Source organism: Esox lucius, chromosome 1 (genome assembly GCF_011004845.1).
Source record: "Esox lucius isolate fEsoLuc1 chromosome 1, fEsoLuc1.pri, whole genome shotgun sequence".
Taxonomy (NCBI): Eukaryota; Metazoa; Chordata; class Actinopteri; order Esociformes; family Esocidae; genus Esox; species Esox lucius.
The window spans coordinates 10002005-10018109 of record NC_047569.1 but is presented as its reverse complement, the minus strand read 5'-3'; the positions used below and the strand labels follow the sequence as shown (position 1 = coordinate 10018109).

General features: G+C 43.2%; 1 long non-coding RNA gene across 1 annotated transcript; it reads right to left on the bottom strand.

Annotated features, from left to right (window-relative positions):
* Window positions 1-14839: 14839 nt before the first annotated feature.
* Window positions 14840-15548, bottom strand: LOC114839967. The gene is made up of 2 exons (XR_003782310.2): window positions 15432-15548; window positions 14840-14966 (listed from the first exon to the last, which is right to left on the bottom strand). It is a non-coding gene; the product is annotated as an uncharacterized LOC114839967 (long non-coding RNA).
* Between the last annotated feature and the right edge of the window lie 557 nt (window positions 15549-16105).

Sequence of the window (16105 nt, the reverse complement as noted above, 5' to 3'; positions counted from 1 at the left end):
TCAGGCACAAAGGTTTGATTATTGAGATAAGGTCATGTTAAGGCATAGTTTAGGTTTAGGGCTAGTGGAAATGTAACATGGATTTTTGGGTTATAGTTAGGTTCCAGGTCCTCACACTGATAGAAAAACAAACGCGTGTGTTTGTGAGAAGTATGTCTGTTAGCTTTTCTGAAGCTTCTGAGCGTGCTCGCACACACATACGCTACATTCATACCTCTTTAGAGGATATGAATGCTGAAAATGAAGAAAAGTTTTTCTCTTGGATAATGTTCGAAGAACAATGGCATTGAAACAAAAAAGTTTTCCTCCAGCTTCCGTGAAATCAATAGAACCCACAGCTGTGCAGTCAGCAAAAATAGAATGATGGATAAAAGCAGAGTGAAAATGAGAGGGTAAAAAGCAGAACAATGCAAGTTGGGTCATGGAGGGAGGGTAAGAGGGAGAGATGATAGTTAGGATGACACGATAATTAGAACAGCATATGAACTGTCACACCCTCCGTGTCGCATTCCGACGGTGGTGTCTTGCATGTACACACCCACACATGCCCCTATGCTAATCGTACATTGGCTAGTTAAAAACTCACAACAAAAGCAAGCATTGTCTCTTCTTTATTTTTCTGCGATTGACCAAAAAACTTGAATCTCAGAGACGTATCAGTGTGTCCGAGGGGACAGTTCACAAAAGTAAACACCTCCGCAACTGGAGATTTAGATGTGTCCATAGTCACTATCATTTAGTTTAATAACCATTGAGCCTAGTCATTGAGCTTAGCTTTGATTGTCCTGGTTGGTACTAATGTTACTAATTGCCTAATTGAATTCACTGTTAATACTCCCTTTTTTATAAACGGAGTGAAGGTGTATGGGTTGAACTTGCTTTAATACTCAGTGCATGTGAGATTGACGTCTGAAGTGCATTACAGTTGTTTAAAAACTAAGACGAAGTCCAACTACTTTTTAAACACATGTCTGTTAGCCAGCTTGCTAAGATTGAGGAAAGGCCACACTATGTTAGTTAGGCCTAAAGTTAGAAATGCTCACTATTCTTTACAGACTTTGCTAGGTTACGAAAACATCAAATTTAATGACAAAGTGGTTTCCTGGTAAATATTTGCCTTAGATATTTTGCAATGTCATGGCATTTTCAAGCCCCAATAGTGCAATACAGACTAAAAAATCATTAGCCCCATTTCAAAGTTAATGATCTGACTGGGTAACAGAGGTGCAATTCAAGAACATTGTAATTTGTTGAAAATCTGCCCTTTGGGTTTAGATTTCTTTTTCCACTTCGTGACCGGTGGACACAGATGCTAGTGAAACAGAGGTAATGGGGTACACAAAGTCTCTCTCTCTCTCTCTCTCTCTCACACACACACACACACACACACACACACACACAAACACACAATTTTGGCTTATCTGTAGACTGTCTGTTAAAATCAATTTTAGTATTGTCCCCAAATCTTAGTCTGTATCATTCCCAGTTATTGACTATCCCCACTCTGGTCACAGCAACAAGGTCAGGGGAAAACTTGAACGATCAACTGACCCACCAACTCATGTCTCATGGTAACGTACAGTGAGGGAAAAAAAATATTTGGTCCCCTGCTGAGTTAGTCCACTGACAAAGAAATTATCAGCCTATAATTTTAATGGTAGGTTTATTTGAACAGTAAGAGACAGAATAACAAAAAAAATGTATGAATGAAATAAGTATTCGACCCCTCTGCAAAACATGACTTAGTACTTGGTGGTAAAGCCCTTGTTGGCAATCATAGAGGTCAGACGTTTCTTGTAGTTGGCCACCAGGTTTGCACACATCTTAGGAGGGATTTTGTCCCACTCCTCTTTGCACATCTTCTCCAAGTCATTAAGGATTCAAGGCGTTTGGCAACCTTCAGCTCCCTCCACAGATTTTCAATAGGATTAATGTCTGGAGACTGTCTAGGCCACTCGAGGACCTTAATGTGCTTCTTCTTGAGCCACTCCTTTGTTGCCTTGGCCATGTGTTTGGGTCCTTGTCATGCTGGAATATCTATCCATGACCCATTTTCAATGCCCTGGCTGAGAAAAGGAGGTTCTCATCCAAGCCCCGTCCATCGTCCCTTTTATGTGGTGAGGCTGTCCTGTTTCCACCTCCATATTTGATGGTGGGGATGGTGTTCTTGGGGTCATAGGCAGCATTCCTCCTCCAAACATGGCGAGTTGAGTTGATGCCAAAGAGCTCGATTTTGGTCTCATCTGACCTCAACACTTTCAACCAGTTCTCCTCTGAATCTTTCAGATGTTCATTGGCAAACTTCACACGGGCCTGTACATGTGCCCCAGAACGTGGGAGATTGACAGTTCTTTTGTGTTTCTTCCATTTGCGAATAATCGCATCACCTTCTCACCAAGCTGCTTGGCGATGGTCTTGTAGCTCATTCCAGCCTTGTGTAGGTCTATAATCTTGTCCCTGACATTCTTGGACAGCTCATTGGTCTTGGCCATGGTGGAGAGTTTGGAATCTGATTAATTGATTGCTTCTGTGGACAGTTATACAGGTAACAAACTGAGATTAGGAGCACTCCCTTTATTAAGAGTGTGCTCCTATTTTCATCTCGTTACCTGTATAAAACACACCTGGGAGCCAGAAATCTTTCTGATTGAGAGGGGATCAAATACTTATTTCACCCATTTAAAATGCAAATCAATTTATAACATTTTTGACGTGCGTTTTTCTGGATTATTTTGTTTTTATTCTGTCTTTCACTGTTCAAATAAACCTACCATTAAAATTATAGACTGATCATTTCTTTGTCAGTAGACAAATGTACAAAATAAGCAGGGGATCAAAAAAAAAAATTCTCACTGTATATCTTTTTTGATCAAAGGGATTTCATTATGCATAGGTAGTATTTGACAAGACCATACCCAAAATTAGGATACCATTATTCTTTTTAAAAATAATTATAATATCCTTTCAGACAGTTTATATGCTTTATTAGAAAATAAAGAGAAATGAGGCTTGGCACTGGACCACCGGATAAGCCACGGATTAAGATATTTCAAGACTATATGCCTGGTGGATTGACTAGAAATACATGAGAAAATAGATTTAGAGTAAAATTCCTCTTTAAGTAGAATGTTCTGGACTGCTGATGTAGGCTCAATGAAGCCTTGATCGTTTGAACAATTTAGCAAGTTCCTAAAACTGCATCTCATAAGGCAGGAGAGATGGAGTGCAAGAGGGTGGATGAAAGTGAAAGGAGCGCCTTAGAAACCTTGAAACACACACACACACTCAGTGATGTCTCTCAAACTCTTTCACACACACACACACACACACACACACACACTTAGCTTTGTTTCTTAAACTTTCGCTCACACTAACACATATAAACTCAGTTTCCCGCCCCTTACACACCAGTTAGTGGAGTAGCGATGTAGTCAGGATCATATAACTTATTATTTTTCCCGGCATCCTTAGCATGTCAGTGACACGTTACTACGTTTCTCTTCCCAACATTTTATTAGCCTCTGTTCACCTCCCCCGTCTGCAAGCACACACACCGACACATATGCAAGCAAACACACACACATACAGAGCTCTATTCTCTAATGGTGCGACACCTCGCTACGTTCAAACAAATCAATGTCAGCCTGGGGATGAAGGAAAAAAACTGTTGGGGGTGAAGAGAAAGTGGTTGGGTGTCAAACATCTTGTCTGGTAAGCGTGTGTGCACTCACGTGAGTGTGTTTCATTGGATAATGTCTGGGTGCAGTCTGAGCATTGCTGGGTTCAAATCAAACCCAGAGCCTTTTACATGTTGTCTGGCTCTAGTTCAAGTATTAACTACTTCTACCACATCTATCAGATGAGGAAGTGTGACACATATGACAGCTGAAAGAGCTCCATGTGGGAGACGTGCATTTCACTTGAGGGAACTTGAGGTTACAGTTAATTACGTGGAGGCTTGAAGATGGAGGTCATTCTTGAAATGCAACATTTATGTGTATACAAATTAATCATTAACACTAATGTAGCTTTTAATCACTGTCGTCAAAATAAACAATCTAGTCTGAAAGTCAAATAAAAATGTGTCACCTAGCAGAATTATTACAGTGTTTGCAATTAATGCAAAGATCTTGATATTTTAAAAACATTCTAAAGCAATCTTTAATGGCATTTTTAAAGCATTCAACAAACTTCAAGGCTGCAAGCTGCGACTTAAACTAATGAGTAACATTATTAAAGGACAATGACCATACTCACAGTGTCCCCGACCCACAACCCCTCCTTTTTTAACAGCGCCATTTCATTGAATTAAACACTCCAGACTAAAGAACACAGTGTATGTGCTCGTATTAAAGTAACCAAGCTATTTTCAGGAGTAGTACATTTGTTGCGTGACATTTTGAATAGTTCTATTAGGCCAACCATAAGAGAAAATTTTATTCCTGTTCACCTCATTACATTCCTAAAATCATGAAATGGAAAAGATTTACATGTGAAAGGTAGGCATTGATAGGAGGAGATGGCAAATGGAGTGATGGATGTGAAAAAGACAATTGAGAGATGGAAGAAGACAAAGATATGGCTGTGGTCTGCTCCCCAGTGGAATCAGATGGTATGCTATGCTACGAATAGCAACATTTATTTCCCCCTTGAGTGCCATTATTGCTTTGATTCATTTGTATTGTCAGACAAGGAGGCACTATGATTCCTCTCTCCTTATTTTCTGTCTTTTCTCTCTTGCTCTGTAGTGACAGAGAGATAGTCGTGGATATCTCTCCACTCAGCAAGAGCTCTTCAATTCAGGAGAGGAGGTTGACGAAAGTACATTAGAAATGATTATTTGTCTTATGAAGGGAGATTTTTTTCTCTTTGTTTATCATCCTACTAATCCTCAGTTCCCTCTGGCACTCTCTCCCATGCATATTCTCTCTCTCTTTTTCGCTCTCTCTCTCTCTCTCTCTCTCTCTGTGTTGCAGAGAGAGAGTTTTGGAGGTGGCTGTGTGGTGAAAGGGCCTGGTTTCTTTTTTGTTTAAGTTTGTTTTGTATGATTTTTGTTTCCAACTTGTAAGGTACCTTCATTTTTCTTCATACCAGATTAGTGGATTGCTCTTGGAGGGGAAGTTTGCTTGGGTCTCGACGGTATGGCAGCCGCAATGGCTTCCTTGCCAGCTGGGGAGGAGGCAATATCGCTTAGGCACGGTTTCAGGTGTGTACCGGTGGATGGAGTTAGAGTTAAGGAGTTGTTGTTGGCCGTTGGCGAACAGGGAGGTGCTGAACATATTCACTCGCCGTCTAGAATGAACAAAGCAGTTGTTGTGTTTATGAAGAAAGCAGCCTTGGTATGTATGCTGATTCCTAGTGGGCTTTTTGTTAGAAATGAATTGTTGTTTGTTTTGCCTCTTTCTACAGCTTCGACTAGGGTTGTTGTGGCAAATTCATTATGGATGAGCTGATCCGAAAGGAGCTGGTTTGGTTTGTTAAAGTAGCTAGCTGTTTTTGCGTCCTGTCGGCTGCGTTTCGGGTAGAATCGGTGAAGCATGTTGTCTCCTTTTGTTGGCAGGTGTTTATGTTTCTCAACAATGCAGATCAGCAGCTCAAAACCTGTCACGGGGATGGTGTGTACCCAGGTTTTGTTAGTACCGACAGTCTGCGTTGTTTTGAATGTGGTGACCTGGGGCATAAGAAGTTTGCGTGTCCGCACAGGACCCAAGAACAGGGAGAGCAGCCGCCCATGGTGTGTCCAGCCGGTAGGTAGGGAGGGGGATCACCCTGTTGTGGCCAGTTGTAGCTCCGGTTTGGGACAGCAGACCGGGCGGGGTCGTGGTGCCCGGGAGTGTGTGGCTGGGTTGAGTGATAGTGTGCAGCCCACGGTGTTAGTTGGTGTTGTTGATGATACAGGGGTTCTGATATCAGTGGATAGTGCTGTTGCAGTGGAGAAGGTTGTGCTGGGAGATTCTCCAGTGAGGATTGTTGGGAATGAAGGTAATGGTGTGGTCACGGATGGTGTGTTAGTGGAGGGTATGAGTGAGGGGGGCCTTCACAAGTCAGTTGGTGTTGGGGCTGATCGCACCAAAGAGGAAAAAGGGTGTGAGGAAAGGTGTGGTGGAGGAAGTGTTGGCGTCCCTGGGTATTTCACCTGGCATTCGGGAGCTGGGCCTGGGTTAGAAAAGCGTGCAGGTCAGTACAGTGTTGGGTCAGGGAGAAGAGGAGGTAGGTGAATCGGGTGTAAGGGAGTGTGAGGAGATGTCCTTCTCTGACTGCTCTCTGAGTTCAGTGTTACCAGCCAGTCAGGTTGCAGGTTCTACTTACACGGTAAGGGAGCTGTCTGAGTTTTTGGCTGATACTAAGGGTAAGAAGAAGGTAGTTCTGGAGTCCCATTTTCCTGACTCTGTGAGGTTTGTGAGGTCACTGCAAAAGGCTATGAGGACTGAGGGCCTGGGTGTCCTCTCACCTAAGGAATGTTCCCGGTTGAAGAAATGGGTCACTGCGGTGTGAAAGTTCTTGCCTTCTAATAAAGCTTAAATGGCTTGGTTTCTTCCAACATGTTGGTTTTTTGGTTCTCACTACTGGGGTTTGTTCTTGCTTTTTTCCCTCTTTTTTCATGGAGGCTATGCAGGTTGGCTCTCTTAATATAAATGGTGCCAAAAACCGGGTAAAGAGCGGTCAGTTGGGGGAGTATGTCAAACATAAACATATAGATGTCCTGTTTTTGCAGGAGACCCACTCTGATGTTGTAAATGAGGTGGATTTGGGGTTCTGGTGGAAGGGGGCACAGGTGCTGAGCCATGGTACCAACAGTAGTGCAGGGGTGCTGAGCCATGGTACCAACAGTAATGCAGGGGTGGCAGTATTTTTCTCCCTTGGTCTGGGCGTCAATATTACGTCATCAAAGGAAGTGTGTGGCGGCAGGTTGTTGGTTGTTAAGGCAGAGACTAAGAAATGTGCTGTTTGCGGGAGCGGGGCGTCTTTTTTGGGTGCTTACGCAAAGAGCTGGCACTGATAGATCAGGCTGAGCTGCTGGTATTAGGGGGGGATTGGAACCGCACAGAGCCACATCCAGTCTCTGCAGGGGTGCTGAATGATGAATTGATTCAATATGACTTGGTGGATGTTTGGAGAACTCTGCATCCAACCACCAGACAGTATACCTGGGTGAAGGTAGTCGGTGGGAGGGTTAGTGCATTGTTTACGTATGGCTGATGATCGGGTGTCATCTGTTGTGGGGGAGATGCAGGAGCGAGCTGTGGAGTTTTATTCTGATTTATATAGGGCTGAAATGTGTGAACCTGCATGTTCCCAAGAATTGCTTACGGACCTTCCGACACAGTCACAGGACAGTGTCAGAGGAGTGACATGGATGTTCCTCTGACATTGGATGAACTCGAGGCAGCTGTCACCCAGATGAACTCCGGCCATGCTCCAGGACTGGATAGATTGCCAATTGAATTTTATAAGACATTCTGGGGCCTCATTCGTCAAGATTTATGTTGTGGTTTACATGAGTGTGTCAGGGTTGGGGAGTTGCCATTGAGCTGCCGTAGGGCAGTTTTGACTCTCCTCCCGAAGAAAGGGGACCTGAGCAACCTGAAGAACTGGCGACCTGTAGCCTTGCTTTGTGCGGACTATAAGGTCATTGCTAAGGTCCATACTGGACTCCGTTGTACATGTGGACCAAACTTACTGTGTGCCAGGTCGCAGACTATCTGTTTTTGATCAGGGATATGTTGGATTTGTCAGGGTGTTCGAAGATTGCCTTTGGACTGGATTCTTTGGACCAGGATGACAGGGTGGATCACATACACTCACCTAAAGGATTATTAGGAACACTATACTGAATACTGTGTTTGACCCCCTTTCGCGTTCAGAACTGCCTTAATTCTACGTGGCATTGATTCAATAAAGTGCTGAAAGCATTCTTTAGAAATGTTGGCCCATATTGATAGGATAGCATCTTGCAGTTGATGGAGATTTGTGGGATGCACATCCAGGGCACGAAGCTCCCGTTCCACCACATCCCAAAGATGCTCTATTGGGTTGAGATCTGTTGACTATGGGGGCCATTTCAGTACAGTGAACTCATTGTCATGTTCAAGAAACCAATTTGAAATTATTCGAGCTTTATGACATGGTGCATTATCCTGCTGGAAGTAGCCATCAGAGGATGGGTACATGGTGGTCATAAAGGGATGGACATGGTCAGAAACAATGCTCAGGTAGGCAGTGGCATTTAAATGATGCCCAATTGGCACTAAGGGGCCTAAAGTGTGCCAAGAAAACATCCCCCACACCATTACACCACCACCACCAGCCAAGGCATGATGGATCCATGCTCTCATTCTGTTTACGCCAAATTCTGACACTACCATCTGAATGTCTCAACAGAATTTAAGACTCATCAGATCAGGCAACATTCTTCCAGTCTTCAACTGTCCAATTTTGGTGAGCTCGTGCAAATTGTAGCCTCTTTTTCTTTTTTTTTTATTTGTAGTGGAGATGAGTGGTACTTCTGCTGTTGTAGCTCATCCACCTCAAGGTTGTGCATGTTGTGGCTTCACAAATGCTTTGCTGCATACCTCGGTTGTAACAAGTGATTATTTCAGTCAAAGTTACTCTTCTATCAGCTTGAATCAGTCGGCCCATTCTCCTCTGACCACTAGCATCAACAAGGCATTTTTGCCCACAGGACTGCCGCATACTGGATGTTTTTCCCTTTTCACACCATTCTTTGTAAACCCTAGAAATGGTTGTGCGTGAAAATCCCAGTAACTGAACAGATTGTGAAATACTCAGACCGGCCCGTCTAGCACCAACAACCATGCCACGCTCAAAATAGCTAAAATCAGCTTTCTTTCACATTCTGACATTCAGTTTGGAGTTCAGGAGATTGACTTGACCAGGACGACACCCCTAAATGCATTGAAGCAACTGCCATGTGATTGGTTGATTAGATAATTGCATTCATGAAAAAATTGAACAGGTGTTCCTAATAATCATTTAGGTGAGTGTATATGTTTAGGGTGTTGTCTGCCTTTGGGTTTGGGGAGCGATTTTAGTCCTGGGTTAAAATGTTGTATGCTGGGGCTTCTTTTGGTGAAGGTGGGAGGGGGGATCAGTAGGCCAGTCCAGGTGGGTAGGGGCATACGTCAGGGTTGTCCTCTATCTGGGCAGTTATACACCCTTGCTATTGAGCCCTTTTTGGGTCTGTTACGCAGGAGACTGCAGGGGGTGGCCTTGCCAGGTATAGGGTTGAGGGCAGGTTTGGCGGTGTCTGTCTATGTTGATTATGTCTAAGTCCTGTTGAAAGATGACCAGGATGTCCTTGTCATGTTTAAGGGTGCATGAGGAGTCATCATCTGCCAGGTGGAACTGGGGCAAGAGTGGGGCATTGCTGTGTGGGGCATGTGGGGACACGGTACCTCCTGGGCATCCTGGGGGGTTGGAATGGGGTAAGGAGGGGCTTAAGATTTTAGGGGTTTATCTGGGATCAGAGTGGGTCACAAAGAACTGGGAGGGGGTTGCTCAGGCGGTGGAGGTGGCTCCTCTCCCAGGTGTCATACCGAGGAATGGGGAATGGGATCATCAACAATTTGGTGGCGTCCTCCCTGTGGCATCGAGTTGCTGTTCTTAACCCTCCTGCTGGGCTGCTGGCGGACTTACAGCATTGGCTGGTGGAATTCTTCTGGTCTGGACATCATTGGCAGAAGGCGGCTGTGTTGTTTTTACCGGTCCGGGAGGGTGGTCAGGGCCTGGCGGACTTTGAGAGCAGGGTGGCAGCCTTTCGTCTTAAAGCGGCACAGAGACTGTTATATCACACAGGTGTCGGTTGGAGGGGACCGGCTTGCGCATTGCTGAGGAGGGCTGGTGGTCTGGGGCTGGATCTGTAGCTCTTCCTCATGAGACTGCAGGGTCTGAAGCTGGCCGAGGTCTCTGACTTCTATTCTGCAGTTCTGAAGGCCTGGAGATTGCTGAAGTTTGTACGTGAGGATGGAGTGACACCTGGACCTTGGGTGTGGAAGGAACCTATTTTTCATAACCCACTGATCCCTTTGGTTTCTGTCCATTCTGCAAACCTGCTTGGATGGTGGATGGCAGCAGGTATCAGGACCCTGGCGGATTTACGGCAGTCCAGGGGTGGAGGCTGAAAGACCCTGCAAGAGCTGGCACGGCAGTCTGTAACACCGGCTGCTGGAGAGGTTCATGGGTGAGGTACAGGATGCGCTGCCGGTACCGGTGAGGGGAGTCTTCGAGTGGGCAGAAGGGGAGGGGCCACTTCCATTTCCACCACTATAGGTGACGGCAGAGACGGGGGACTGACAGGGGGGTCAGGGGGTCATATTGTCTTTTAGTTCTCCTGAACTGGGTGATTTTGCAGAGGTGGGGAGCAAGGGTATGTTCTCCCTCTGTGTGAAGGTCAGGCACATTAGGGAGTGGGAGGGTGTGAGGGGTCACCAATGGCAGGGGGTTCTGGGCTCTGATGGCATGGCTCGGTATAGTTGGAGGGTGCTCTATAAACTCCCAGCACCCAAACGGTCTGGTGACCACCAGTGGAGGGTTTTACATGGGGCCCTGGCCACCAATAGCTGGTTGACTCGAGTTGACCATGATGTCATTGTTGGAATCTGTGTGTGTTAGGTTGGGGGAGTGTTTTTGTTTAGAGATGTTTGTGATGGAACCTTGAGAGAAGAGCAAATGTGTTTTGTCTAGTTTTTTGTTTGCCCAAGCTAAGTTGTCTGTTTGGTTGACAAGGAGGAACTGGATCAGGGGGTTATTTAGGGGGATGGTCTCTGCGCGCCTTAGGGTCGAGTTTGAATTTTACAAACAATGTTGTTTTTGACACTGTTGAACTATTGAGGAGATTTGGGGACTTGGGGGGGCTGTCTGTGTGGTTGGACAAGGGGGCTTTGAGGTCCAATTGTGATTGGTGTTTGAGGTATGTATTTGTGTGTGGTGTAAGATGTTTTTTGTAGGAGGTGTAGCAGCACACCCTGTGTTTTTATGGGGGTTGGGTTGTGTGTGTGCTAGGGGTGGGTGGGGATTTCTTAATGTAATGTAGAAGTCTTATTATAGAAAGATAAAAAATAAAAATAAAATCTCTCTCTCTCTAAAAAGAAGTGACATTGGGACAGTGTTTTAAATTATTAGCCAGTGGTTTTGGAATGACTGGTAGCAGATTGCTCGGACACACCTTACGCCGGTCGAAGGCGAGCAGTAATTTCATGGTTTATTCCTTTCTTTGATCCTAGCCAGACGTGTGCCATTTGATCTTCCTTTCCTGTTAATGAGACCTGTCCGCCTTTTCAGTGTGGCCTCTGTGTCAACCTCTCCATTCAGCTTACAGACAGACAGACAAAGGCTTTCTCATCTCTCTTCGGTGGGTCTTCGTAGATCTCCTGAGTTCAGTGTTCCCCAGAGGGGTACTGTCCTGAACCAGTCTCCAATGGCGTGCCTTCTTTTCTGGAATAGAAATTCAGCATACAATAGCACAGATATGTAATCCCCTTTGATGAGATAAAGAAACCTTTTCTGAGCATCTATGAAGAAGCCACCCAAAACGTTATAAGCAACACCACAAAAGTGTTCCTCTATAATTAGAATCCTGTTTCCAGATTATTTTGAAGAACCATTACATTTCTTGATTTTTCTGGTCAGCCACATTATAACGATACCATTACACAGGTTATATTATTTTGTTAACAAGTTGAACCAAGCAAGCAATACTTTTGGAATAGCTGGGGTTCCTTCAGAAAGAAATTGAGAAACTCACTGATTTAGGCAACACATTTCAATTTCCAGAAGAAAATATGATTATTTTTTAAGATGCTGACATTGGCCATAGTCATATGCAATATATGATTACATAGCACATCTAACTAAATAAATTGGAATGGAACTCTAACTCAAGGTCGTGCAAAAAGAACATTGAACTTCCCTTCACAATCAATACAATCAATGCAGTGCACGCATTGGGAACAACTTATTTATAAGTCACTTTTAGGTAAATGCCCTCTCTACCTTAGTTCATTTCTAAACATCTGCTACTCTATAAGTAACCTGCGCTCTTGAAGATATATCTCTCTGTTTACTGCTAAAGCCTATTCTTCCTTTGGTCAGTACTAATATTATTTTGCTGCTTAAGCTCAACATGCTCGTCTCATCTTACTCATTCAAAAATAAAATACTGGCTTTTATTTCAACAGTTGCAGGCAGGAGGCAGGACACAGGTGCAGGGAGAATGGAGGACTTAAAAACAACTAAGATTGATTGTAACAAACCTAAAGCAGAACAGAAACTAAAACCATGACACAAAACACAACAAGGTTACCTGGAACAGAATCCAAATAATGACTGAGAAGAAACATGAGGGAAGAAGGATATTAAATAGTGACAGTGATCAGGAACACAGGTGAGGCAATAACAACAATGAACAGGTGTTGGTGCCCCAAATGAGTGAGAGAGGGTGTTGGATCTCACTGGTACGGTAGGCCTGTCGTGCCAGGATTTGACAATATCTGACAACTGCATCTGCTGAATCGAATTCCCTTATTCCTGTCTGTACAAGTGTCCCACTGTATTTACTGTCATTTAATGTTCATTAACCTATTTTTGTTTTACACTGTTTATGTTGTCCTTTGTACCACCTTGTCTTTGAATGCCATAGGCAATGCCATAGGCCAGGTTGTTCTCGAAAGCCTTTGGCCAGGTTCAGAGCCGGTGAAAAAGAGAGTTGCGACACACTATGATCTTGCCGCCACGCAGTCACATGGTTTATGTAGCTCTCAATAGTTCCAAACAGAGCTGCGCGCCAACCAGTTTGAATGAGTTTAAGCGGGACAGACAGCAGCAGCTATATTTGCTGGGGAAATGGACTCCCATAACGTAGAATACATTTACAGCAACGACTATATTTGCAGCAATGTTCGGTAAATATTAACTTCATGAAATGAAACCGGAGATATAATTACTGAGTGAATTAACTATGTTCCTAAATACGACCCATAACTGTTAATGGGATTGATTTCAGTATGGCCAATGTACCCATTCATCCTTCTTTAATCATAGACTAAACATGTATCAGAAAACACACACACACACACAAAAATTAATATTACATCCATACGATATGATGTACACATTGTACAGACTAGTATAGGCCTACTCTTAAGTATGAATATGTACACAACTAACCCTAACCCATAGTATATAATTTGTATGTATATATATATATATATATATATATATATATATATATATACACACACACACACACACACACACACACACACACACACACACATATACATTTACATACATAAAGTCCAGAGCACCTGCTGTCATTTTCCTGCATATCCAGGTCTCTTGGCCTATTTTCTATGTCGGAGGTACATTTTTTTGCGGTTTATGAGGTTCCGGTAGCTAACGTTAGTAAAATGGTCACGACAATTAATCTATTATCTTCCAATAAACATTAACTAAAACTGGCTACATAAAACAAAACTACTGACTAGATTCATGAGAGGTCGGAAAATGTGTTTAACAGAAAAAAATACAATAATTTAATCAACTTACCAGCGAGGGTACTTCGGAAGCTCCTAATATTAATGGTCTTCAGTGCTGGAACTATCAGTAGCTGTTTCTCAATGTCAAGGATCCTTCCTTGGTAGGACTAGTCCTTCCAAGGAAGGATCCTTCAGAGGCTAGAACAGGCTCCTCCTTAGCATTCGAAGAACACGTACAATGCAAAGGCTAGCAAGTGCACGTCATTGCGTGCTTGCGTCATTGAAAATGTTTCGCCCTCTTTTCCGCGCTACATTTCAAAACACTGGACGAAATCGAGTTGGAACTGTAAACGGTGCTGTTCAATTTTTTGTTGCGATGGAGGAGGTGAATCAGCGTCAGTCTGCTTGCAGGAGGAGAATACTCTGTCGACAACTTTGCCCGCAACGTGCGAAGGTAGGTAACGTTACCGACACTAATAAGCTATAATATAAGCCATGGTCGTTTTGTGTTATTAATTTCATGTCAATAAAGTAAACACTCGTGGGAGTTAATGTTTGTAGTTTTCATAACACTTACCGGTAAGGAGAATTGCATTAATTAATCTTATTTACATTAAACTTTCAGTAGCTAACCGTTTACATTAACTTGTAGTTTACTGCATGTATGTAACATTAGCTCATTGTCCAGTAGCTTCTAGCTTTCAGACAAATGAGGTGCAAAACATGAACAACAAGGTAAACGCTACCTGCTAATAAAGGTTGCCATAGGCAGTATGATAAGCAGTAAACTGCAAGTGAGAAAGGTTAAATAGTACTGTAAACGCACAAGCTACAACCAACATAGGAAAAGTCATAATAACACCATTGATAAACACCCACTAACACAGTAAAGGTAGGTGTAAGTGTGTCAAATGGTCAGCAGTTGTCAGAGAAGACCATGATGAAGAAATTACCATTATGTTACAGCATGTGTAAATATACTTTATACAATTGTTATCTTACCAGAACAGGTTGGATAATTAGACTAACCTAAAGCTTTCTCCTTATGTCTACAGTCTGGAAGCATCCCCATCATCGGCAGCTGAGTCTGATCGCCGCTTCATGTTAAATATACTTGTGTACAGCTTATAGCCATGTTTGAATAAATGTTATAATAAAGATATGTTTCGTTAATGTCTTTTTAGAGCTTGTATACTTAACGAGTTATTAAAACAGGTACAATCTTAATAATTATTCAGCTACAAGTTTCCTATGTGCAGATCACAATTTGATGGAAAAATACACATTGAACAACAGTTTATATAATATACACACCCAAAAAATGTATTACACAGACAAACCAGTTAATTTAATGCATTTATTTTTAGAATGTCAATCTCAAATATAGCAAATAATCTATTCAACATCTGTCTCCCTGCTTGTCTTTGGCTTTCCCATCCCCAGTGACAGTCTACGTTTGTTCCTTAGTCCCTGTTAACAGAGATCAAACACAAGAAAAATGTTTACAGTTATGAATGCTATAACGAAACGTTACAGAACATTATACTTGTAACATGGGACACTACACATACATTTTAGCTTTCATTTAACGTTGCTAGTGAAGTTAACAAGGTGCAGCGTTACCTACCATCCTGAAGCTACAACTGATAAACACATCATTTTCAAAATATCTGCTAACGTGACGTGCCGTGACATTAACGGCTTATAAAAAGCGATGAAAATGCCACCAGACATTAAACTTTACAAACACAAATGGTAAAAAGACGGCAAGCGAGCTAACAGACTAATGTTAAAAGATAGGTTCAGTTAGCTAACGTTATATATATCTACCTAATTATGATAGCTATTTGTACCAGCATTAAAGCGTTAAGCTTTACATTGATTTAACACATTAACGGTGATAACAAATGTACGGCAAACACTAAAGATACTTACATTTAAATTATTATTTCGCCGTCAGCGATGCCGCTCCAACTCCCCGCTTAGTTCCGCCATTTAATTAATTTTTACAAGCTGGCAAAAGCTGTGCGCATTGAATTGTGGGTGATTTGGGGCCGCGAAGGATGCACTTATGCATCCTTCGCCGTCTATGGGAAATTCTCAGAACGAAGGACTCAGTCCTTGGTAGGATTCGGAGGATCCTCGACATTGGAACGGTCCTTCGACGGACGTCGATGACGTAGCATCCTTCAAATTCTGGCTTCGAAGGATCCTTCCTTGACATTGAGAAACGCCTCACGTTTGGAACTATTGGCTGCTCCACGACACGTGTTACTTCCACATTCCAAAGTTCCTGTGGCGGTCTATCGGAGTGTCGCAACCATAGACTGTATATATAATGGACGACGCCCTTTCGCTCTTTTCCATTGGTGAAAAATGAAGCCAACAGTGTCCTGATACGACGCTGACATCTTGGACTTGCGTCTGCGCAGATAGCGATCTTGGGACCAGTTCTGCGCAGTAGCGAGAAGGAAGTAAAGCCCTAAAGCCGCGAAATCAACGGCCCCACCCCTGTGCCCCGCCCTCACTCTCCCTCGAAGAATGCGCATACCGTAATCAATCGCAAGTCCAAGTACAGTACAACCTTTGCTTGTTAAACCTAGACGATA